The sequence below is a fragment of the Triticum urartu genome, chromosome 2 (assembly GCF_003073215.2).
Source record: "Triticum urartu cultivar G1812 chromosome 2, Tu2.1, whole genome shotgun sequence".
Classification (NCBI taxonomy): Eukaryota; Viridiplantae; Streptophyta; class Magnoliopsida; order Poales; family Poaceae; genus Triticum; species Triticum urartu.
The window spans coordinates 615,037,585-615,047,223 of record NC_053023.1 but is presented as its reverse complement, the minus strand read 5'-3'; the positions used below and the strand labels follow the sequence as shown (position 1 = coordinate 615,047,223).

Below are 9,639 nucleotides of genomic sequence, written 5' to 3'. Positions count from 1 at the left end.
GGCGGGCTTGGATTAGTAGGGAGAAGAAAGAAACAAAGAGAGATAGTACGTACGGAATAATAATCTATACTACTATTAAAAGAGTCTATATCTATACTTCTATATCTACTAGTAAACTTGCACGTACAACGCACGTAAAACTTTAATCAAATAAGAATCACACCAGCATAAAATAATGAGAAAGTCTATTTTTAGTCCTTCAATTAATTGAGAAGTGTAGGTTTCATACCTCAACTTAAAAACAGGACAACTTGCAACTTGAACTTTTCAAACCAAAGAAGTTTTGTCCCTCGACTCAGCTGAAGCTGACTCGGCATGGTTTCGACCGGGTCATGTCCATGTAGCAATGTTTTCCTTTTCATTTGAATCCATCTTTAGTGTGGACATTTTGTCGGACATTTGAAATGCAATGTGTACACGAAGCACTTGACGTCGTTGTCCCAGAAGCCACACGCCACCGCCGTCAGTAGCCCTATCAGCTACCACACCAAAACTTTGTGACTCATAATCAAAATACAAACATAATTCTCATCCAGAATGAACTTTGTTCAAAAGATAATTTAAAATAAATATGTATTGTGACCGGGGAATCCAATTTGGATGGAGAACAAAATGGTTGCACAGAAATGGCTTCAAATAGAGCTAGAAATGTACAGCCCATGGAGTGGTTTTGTGTATAGATACAGACTAAGCAGCCAAATGAGAAATGTGCTTGGTCACTTAAAAACCTTCACAACATACCAGATTCGGATACATAATGCATGTGCTCACATCTTCAAATGTTGTAAATAATCATTAATAGTCAAGTGGCAAACAAGATTTACACTCATTTGCAGAATAAAGAACGTTCAGACAATCAGCAGCCTTTCACACCATACAAAAAGGATTTAGCCACGATGATCTCTGCTACTTCAGCCGACAAATCAGAGCAAGAAGCCTCACAACCATTGTAAATTTTGGCAAACTTTCAGTCAAAAAAGAACTAACTCTAAAATATTATACTCATTTGGTCTTATAAACGGGGAACGTCCCCTGATCCTAACGGAGATGCAGCTGCATGATGATTCTCTAACTCTGACATGTTAAAACCATGGGAAAGTAATAAAATCTACATAATCTACATAATATGTTACAATTGATGTTATACTGAGCATACATGGAAGTCGGCATAGGATGAGTAAATAGTTGCTTCCGATTTGGATTCAAAGCACATCTTAGTTAAGCAGAACACGTATACAAAAATTGTAGTACATTACACCCAGTATTAGGTCAAGATATAAGAAGGCAAGACGCTTCATTGAAGAGCAAGAAAAGGCACCATAATAAACATGTGATCAGCAAAGGGACAACTAATACAGAGAGAAATAATTAAATGTCATCCCATCAGATGACTATAAAATGCTTAATTCTGTTCCTGCAAGAGTACAAGTCACATGCTAGTGCACAGAAGTTATAGACCATCAACAGTTCTATTGTTATTATACATTGAACATTTGTAGTGTCATATTCCTGCAGGTAAGTCGATATGGATTTTCATAAGTTTAGCCTCTTCTTTTGGTCATACACCAGGTTGCTGAGTTTGGCCCTCCGAGACAACATCGACAAGGAGCTTATAATTGTTGAGGTTACTGATTCTTAGCAATCTGATGCAATGTAACTTTTTTCGAGAATAACACAACTATGCCTATCAACCAATCAAAATTATATATCGTAGCATATCAATCACAATGCATGATGAAAAATTGTATGTCCTGATACACCGATTCTTTTAAATGCACTTCCAAAATATACGTACTCCCTCCGGTCCAAATTAATCGACGCAACTCTTGTACAACTTTAGTACAAAGTTGAACTAAAGCTGCGTCAATTAATTTGGATCGGAGGGAGTAGTAAAATTCGTGTTGCATATAGCACATTCCGCTATATATGGCTCATTTCTGCATGCCCCCCTATTGTTTTTACTAAAAGAAGGCAAAGGGACAGTCGAATAGAAATACATATCTCGAAACTATCTTCTCATAGATGGCAATATGTTCATGAAGAATAACACAATTAAATTTTTGTTTATAGCGACAGATTAGTTGTTTTATGCGTAACAGTTTTGAACTTTAGCTAAGACTCATTTCTTTTCATATATGGATAAAAAATGCAACAAATTTTGACTTCTCATGTTACTTCATATTGAAATGATAGCGGACACTCAAAATAGCCATTTCAGTAGAACTTCAAGGAAGCCTAGAAATGGAGACAGAACAGAAACCTGAAATACATGGTCACTTGAAAATCCTTGGAAAAGATTTGGCCTTCTTACAAAAGAGAATTTTCCTAACAGAATTCCAAAAGCCATATGTTCCTTTGATACTTGAATTGTTGCCTGTGTTACCTGCACACAGGAGCAGTTTAGATACTGATACAACACAAATATATAGCATGAGATGGAAACAATTCTCTTATTTGCTGCTGACCAACATTGATAAGTATTTCTGTATCTACTTGTCCAGTAACACCTGGCACCTTACCAAAGCACAGTTAAATATCAAATATGCTCGGGGAACACATTTCAATATTATTGGCTAAAACAATAGCATCAGAGTTTGAAAAAAAAACACAAAATGACATTGGTGTAGAAGTTTAGTTTGAGAAGAAATATTGCAAGTGCAGCACAGGTAGAAGCTGATTGTCTAGTTCAAAAATATAGGAGCTTGGAAGTACAGAAGATAGGAAGTACAGAACATAGTGGGAGATTAATGATCGCTCACAGGAGAGAAATTCAGTGTCCTCGTTGAGCCACTTGCCGTTGATAGAAATTTAGTTCAGATTATCCTATTTCACATCCATAGAATATGTGTAGGGAAAATAATAATAATCAGACATGTACTCTACAGAATACTGTAGTACTCAATGTGAATCCTAATCCATGCCAAAAGGAAAAAAAATTAGAAAAGGCTCTGCAATATTGAAATAAATTCAGAAAAGGACATATTGCCTTAGAGTAAAGTAAGCAGAGACGACAGAACAAGATGCATGATAATGTCCAACCTAAATAAAAAACCTAAAGTTCTCATTTAACGATCCACAGTAAAAAATAAAATAAGAAACTGAAAATTCTACTCTTCCATATGTAACTGTCAATTACCATAATGAAAAGAATATCCTCTCGCCTTCACCATAAGCCATAAATCAAATTGTTTATTTAGATACAGTAAAAATCATAACTAAAACAGAGCCAACTTTGAGAAATAAGGACCCCATAGCATGTCCGATTTGGTCCAACTGAACATGAATCATGGCTGCAAGCATCAATCGACTGTATCTCGTAACTATGACAAACATTTAGTGGGATTGGTGAAGAATTGCCTATGTATTTACTCAGTGAAGGGAGACGTAGTCTCATATGGGTAGCACAAAAGTCACAATAGTGCTGACGTTCTCCACCATGGCTTCGTTCTGTTCCTCACACGTACATCGCTAGCAGCATGGACAGTGTTCGCCGCAGCACTATTATGGCTGGCATTAGAGAATACTTACAGAACAAACAGTAAAACAAATAAATGAGCCACGAGTGTACATGCATCTTCTCTTGAATGCAGATTAGCGTCCGCCCACGCGCAGAAGCTGGTGTTGCTGCTGCAGATTGGCATCCGCCTGCAGATTAGCGAGACCGGCGACAAGCGCGCCGGCGAGGGCACAATGGCGACGGCGACCCGTGGTGGGGGGGTGGGGGCGACGGCGCCGAGGAGTGTGCCAGGTCCAGCGAGAGGACGAGGAGCCCCGCTGAGAACATGTTGGCGAGGGCGTCGGGAAGGCGGCGAGGAGGCCGGGAGAGAGGGCGCCCGTGAGAAGTGGTGGGCAGTTCGGAGAGGGAAGTGCGAAGGGCGTGACGGCTCCGGCGGCGAAGGGCGAGGCGGCCCATGGCGACCTGCGGCGAAGGGCGTGACGGGCGGCGAACAGCGGCAGCGAACGGCTGCTGGAGGAACAGCGGGGCGTCGAACGGCGCACGGGAGGAACCGCCCGTGTTGTGCCGTTCGTTGGGAGAAGGGGGCAGTAGGTCGTGCCTCGTGCGTTGTTGTCAGAGTTTTTTTTTGAACGACGGGGCAGGGTTAGCGATCGATGGTTTAGTGGCTTGATGCGTGGTTTGTATCGTTAAACACCAAAGGGTTAAACATTGGAGGATTAAGAGCCATTAGATCTTGTTAATGAATGGGTCTGATTGTTTGGTTCTCCGCCTTCTCTTTCTTTTATAGTGGTAGTAGATAGTAGATACTACTATTAAAAGAGCAAATGTAAATTCCCTTAAAACCACACAACAAACTGTACACGGAATAACCACGACCCTCCGATTAGAACAATTTACACATATCCTACTACTCATATTGCGTCAACGGTTTATCACTTAAATCAACATCTTAGATTAAATGTTCTGCTAAACAGACGCCATCGTCTGCCAATCCTCGTAGCGCTCCGCGTCCTCGATCCCGCGGCCTCGCCCGTGATTTCCGGAAAGATTCCACCCGAATCACGCCTTATCAGGAAGAATGGGTCAGTTCAAAAAGAAAAAAAAAACGGATCGTAGCAAGCGCCGCCGCTCCTCCCGATCGCCCCGAGCCGACCCCGCCTCCGGTCGCCGCCCACGCACCTGCAAGCCGCCGCCGACGTCCTCTGCCGGTCAGCCGCACCCAGCATCCTCCTCCTCCCTTCTCTCTTCCTCTCCTCACTAATCTCTCTCTCTCCGTTCCCGCACTGCAGGGCTCCGCCGGACCGTCCCACGCGACTGCCGGCCTCCTCCCGGCCAGACCGACGATGGCGACGACCGGATCTGACCGGTCGCCTCCGTTTCCGCCTCGCCTAGCCGCACCACTCATCCGCCCCACCTCTCCCAGCCAGCCCCGCCGCCCCCTCCCTGCCGAGCCCCCTGGTGGTGGACGGTGACATCTCACCTGGACTGGATTGGAGAGTTGCATCCAATCAGGCCTCCCTCCTCTCCACTAAGTGCATCTGATTCTGAACACAGAGTTCTTCACGGTATGTGTTCTACCATTTTTCTCTTTAGGCGGAAGTGTATGCTGCTATGTTGGTTCAACCTTTGGTAGCGTTCTGATGAAAGTGATGTTTATTTCATTCAGATGCTGATTAGTTTGCTTGTGGATGTGCTATTTTTACGCAGGTAATTTTCAAGTCTCTGACGCAAGCCATTTGTGTGAGCGCTAATTAACTTATATGGTAAAACTCTATGGGATGCTCCGACAATAAAACTATTTTAGAAGACACGGCAATATTTTACTATATGAAGTGAAAATGTACAAGTTGTAGATGGACAACTATGGCAGCTCTTCTATACAGTTATTTACTGTCCAGCGAGGCCCTCAGAGGATATCTAAAGAAGTGAGAATGTACACCTTGTTTTTCTAGGCGAACATGACTTGGATGAGTCAATAGCATAGTAGCCATAGTTATCTAAAAAGGGCAGTGTCCCAGGCAACAAGGTAAATTGTTCTGCTGTCCAATGCATTGAAGCTATAATGCATATATGCTTAGTAAATTGTTTAGATTTGTCTGAGACTAAAATAATGACCAACTTAGTGAATTGTTAAACCTGAAAGTTTGTGTTTTCCATTTAACACAGTGAATTGTTTGCACAATTCAGTTCCGTGTTGATTGAATGGACGTGACGTGATGTTTTCTCCAGGGAACGGACTGAAGTGGATTGACATGGTTTCTGTCCATCATGCAGTTATGTGCTATTCTTCCTTGCTGCAGTGTTGCGCATCTTTGCTGCTGTGGCTGACTCCATGAATATGAAAGCTATATTTACTCCTAAGCTATGAGTGTCCTCTAACTTCCTTGCATGAGAGGTATTTGCTCTCAGTCCCGGCCATCCTTATTACGAGGGATGCAGCAAGGTTCAATGGATCATGACGTTTGGACTAGATTTGAATCTATATCTACCAAATCTGTGCGTACATTTTTATGCTATAAATTTCTTTTTCTTTCAGTATCCTATTGAAGTTCTATCAGCCGACAGGTGCATTGAAGCGAGCCTGACACCCTGAAAGAACTATACAATGATATTTGGCTATTGCTTTCAGTATTAGAGAAGCATAGAAACTGAACTGCAGGGCTTACTGTATTTTCATGTGGCATTCCTCTATGCCATCATGCCATACTGTTTATTTTGAGCAACCTTTCTATGGTATTTTGTTGGACAGTTTTTAGTGTAATCTCAGGCACCTCAATATATGGTAAACAACTGCATGCTTGGGTATATGTTCTATTCTCAATGTTGTATTCCTTTTATTTGCTCTGTTACTGTAGCAATCAAAAAGAATCGGGCACAAGCTCCAGTTAGTCCTGTACAAAAATTGGTGTAGAAGTGTGGTCTATGGATTCCTTATTTTGTCGATTCAGACTTGGGATTGTAGGGAAAAGTGTGGACTATGGATAAATACCAGAACTGGATTGACCATGTCACATCTTCACCAAGAGTCATGGCACTGGCATATTCAAGCTTTGTTGTTTCCTTCGTTTCCAAGCAACAGTACTCTTAAAGGCAATATATGCAGGTTTATCATTCATGTGAGAGATATGAAGGATGAAACAAAAGTAAAAGGTGTTTATGCTAACGGAGCATCATAATTAGGTAGGAGTGTCTGTTGGTTTTATAAACCCAGTATCATCCTACTCCTTGTAGTTTCTGTATTGCCTGCAAATAATACAATTTTCAAATGATATTTTGTTATGGTCATATATAAATATTTAAATATTTAAAAGTTCCAGAGGTTCCTTGAGACGAGATGATGGCTCTGATGTGCTATATGTTTACATAGGAGTTTTTTTTCTCACAGTCGTGCGTTGCACATGCATTCTTACTAGTTGGATAAGAACACACAAACTACTGTGTCCGGATCATCATCATAGAAGAAAACAGGTAATCATGGATTCTTAGCTTTGGACTGGATCACAAGTAAAAACGGACTCTTTTCTTCTCCGATGAGATGATGATTTCCCAAGTGCAAACGGGAACGAGAATCTCCCTGTTCCTTCCTTGTTTTAATCCCCTTCGTTAATACTCCCTGTTCCTTTCTTTTCCTTGTTTTAATCCCCTTGTTAATACTTTGTTTCTAAATATAAGTCTTTTTAGTTTCTAACAATGTGCTAGATGGCCCTTCATTCTTTTTCCCCGTCAGTTCAGTGATGTATGTTATAAGACTTTTTAGAGATATTTCATTGTTATAAGTCTCATACATTGTTATTAGTCTTTTTAGAGATTCCAATATGAACTACATACGAATGTATATAAACATATTTTAGAGTGTAGATTCACTCATTTTGTTTCGTATGTAGTCTATATTAAAATTTCTGAAAAGACTTACAACAATGTGCCAGATGGCCCTTCATTCTTTTTCTCCGTCAGTTCAATTATGTATGTAATCACCTTGATAAAGCCTATCGATGCGATGATGCGGAAATCTCCCTTAGTTGAGTGATGTATCTAATCTATTCTTCTTAGTTGAGTGATGTATCTAAACTAATCTATGCTACTTAGTTGAAGCTCAACTTGGTTCGGTTCGTTTGCTGGAAGTAGTGTTTTGGGCCACAGTAGTTACGAAGGCATCGGGCGCCATCTAGCAATATAGACAACCCCCTCCCGACCCCCTTAGCGCCGCCACACCAGGGAGGCGCTAGGGGGATCAGATCCCAGCGCTGCCAGCCCCCCACCCCACAAAGGAGGATCCTGCCGCCACTGCCGCTGGTGTTGGCCGTGGTGGCAGCGGCGCCCGATGCCAAGGCGCCGAAGCAGGAGGCGGTGGCGGCGGCAACCACTCGAGGCGGTTGGGCACCTCAGGCTAGGGGTTTCCCACTGAGGCCAGGGCGGCTCCCTGGTTGTGTGGCGACAACTGATGACCCCATGGCTGAAGGTGCTGGCGATGGGGGGCATGGAGGCGGTCGCGGATCTGGATCCCACCCAGATCCGTCGTCAATTCTTCAAGTGGATAGTCGACGACACGATGAGGGCTCTGGTGAGGGGATGGAGGATCTCCACCGGAGAATCGGCGGCGGCATATGTCTTCATAGCGAAGCTCCGCGCGGTTCCACCCAGCCACATGATCAGGACGACGTGACTTTTGGTGAAAACCGTGCCTGATTGCGGTCTTGGCAGACGATGGCGGTGTCTCTGACGTCGTTTCCTTCTTGGGGCATCGTTGTTGCAGGTTGCGTCAACTCGATTGGGATGTTCCGGGGGAACCCCGGATTTGGGTCTACCGGATTGGGCGATGACAACGCCTTGGTATCGTTCTCCCTCGTGGGTGCATCGTTTTGGAGCAAGTGTTGGCTGGAGGGGACAAGAGGAGGGGTGGTGTTACATCTACCGCAAGGCCGCCGACAGATCCCGACATCATGGCATTGCAGAGTTTCAGTGACGGACGCGTGTGGATGGATACACGCAGGATGGTGGCATTGTCTGGTGTCGTGGTGGCGTCGACGGCAGGCCTGGCAAGGTTGGTGCATCAGTACCTGCTCTGAGATGAATCGGTGGAAGACAACGGCGGCAGCTTCCGAGAGTCCGCCGAACCGGAGTGTGACCTAGTCCCGGCATTGTGGTTTGGCTGAGGCATCCGGCTTTAGATGTTAGGCTTTGGTGCGGTGTCTATTTGGTATTCGGCTTGGACAATAGGCACCCCTTCATCAAGGGGATAGGAGTAGCGACAGGTGTTGCCAACATGGTGGCTTCAGGCTTACTGATGTATTATTTTGTAAGGTCTTTGCAAATAATTAATAAAATGACTGCATGCATCGCTCAGATGGAGAGGCCAAGGGTATATTCTAAAAAAACTTGTCTGGAGGATCATGATGCAAGTTGTTAGGATTTGGTTTTGTGGCAGGTGAAGCAGCATTGTTGGGACGACCTTGCAACCCGCTATAAGTGATTATATATCGTTGAACATCCTGAGGTGATGCGCTTTCGTTGGATTCTTGTTGCTGCTTTGCGGGACGAAACTCCTGCGAGGCACCGTATTCGATTTTTTTTCAGGTCTAGAAAAACATAGCATTGGAGTGACATACGTCCTCTTTAACACCATGTGATAACACTAGGATTGTTAGAGAACCTCAGAAAAAACAATTCATTTGTAAAGATATTTGGATGGATGAGAATTCTTTTAAATAAAGTGCAAAACTTATGATCTCACAAGGATCCAGATCCTATAAAAAATCCAGTAATTTTCTCTGCATCGAGCCCTATAAGAAGGGAACACTAATCATATTCAAGAAGTAGAAAAATAACATCATACCACGAAATTCCTATGGATCGAGCATCAAAACAACAATCACATTGAGAAAGAGTCACCTGTGGCTGGCCTTATCTAGGGACTGCCCTTCGACACCTTAAGGCACCTGCCTTTATGTCATAGGCACAAAGGCAGGTGCCTTTACGGCACTAAGCCGCATCCCTTATCTGGAGTAGCCATAACAAGTGACAAAGAGTCACTTCCATTCTTGACAAAGGAACGTAGCTCGGGATATTTCTTGGATAAGATCTCCTCACACCAATTATCATGCCAAAACAGTATTAAAATCCTTCTCATAGGAGGCCACTTTCTTAAATAGGGGAGCAACTTGAGAATATCTTTCCACCAGAAC

The 9,639-nt window shown here is 43.3% G+C and overlaps 1 long non-coding RNA gene across 3 annotated transcripts; it reads left to right on the top strand.

Moving 5' to 3' along the window:
• The first annotated feature begins 4,436 nt into the window (after positions 1-4,436).
• On the top strand, positions 4,437-6,572 carry LOC125539200. Of its 3 annotated transcripts, XR_007296727.1 has the most exons (4): positions 4,437-4,665; positions 4,747-5,022; positions 5,165-5,852; positions 5,994-6,572. It is a non-coding gene; the product is annotated as an uncharacterized LOC125539200 (long non-coding RNA). The 3 variants fall into 3 exon arrangements; XR_007296726.1 differs by having other exon boundaries at positions 4,443-4,665; positions 5,124-6,572; XR_007296725.1 differs by having other exon boundaries at positions 4,447-4,665; positions 5,165-6,572.
• The last annotated feature ends 3,067 nt before the right edge of the window (positions 6,573-9,639 follow it).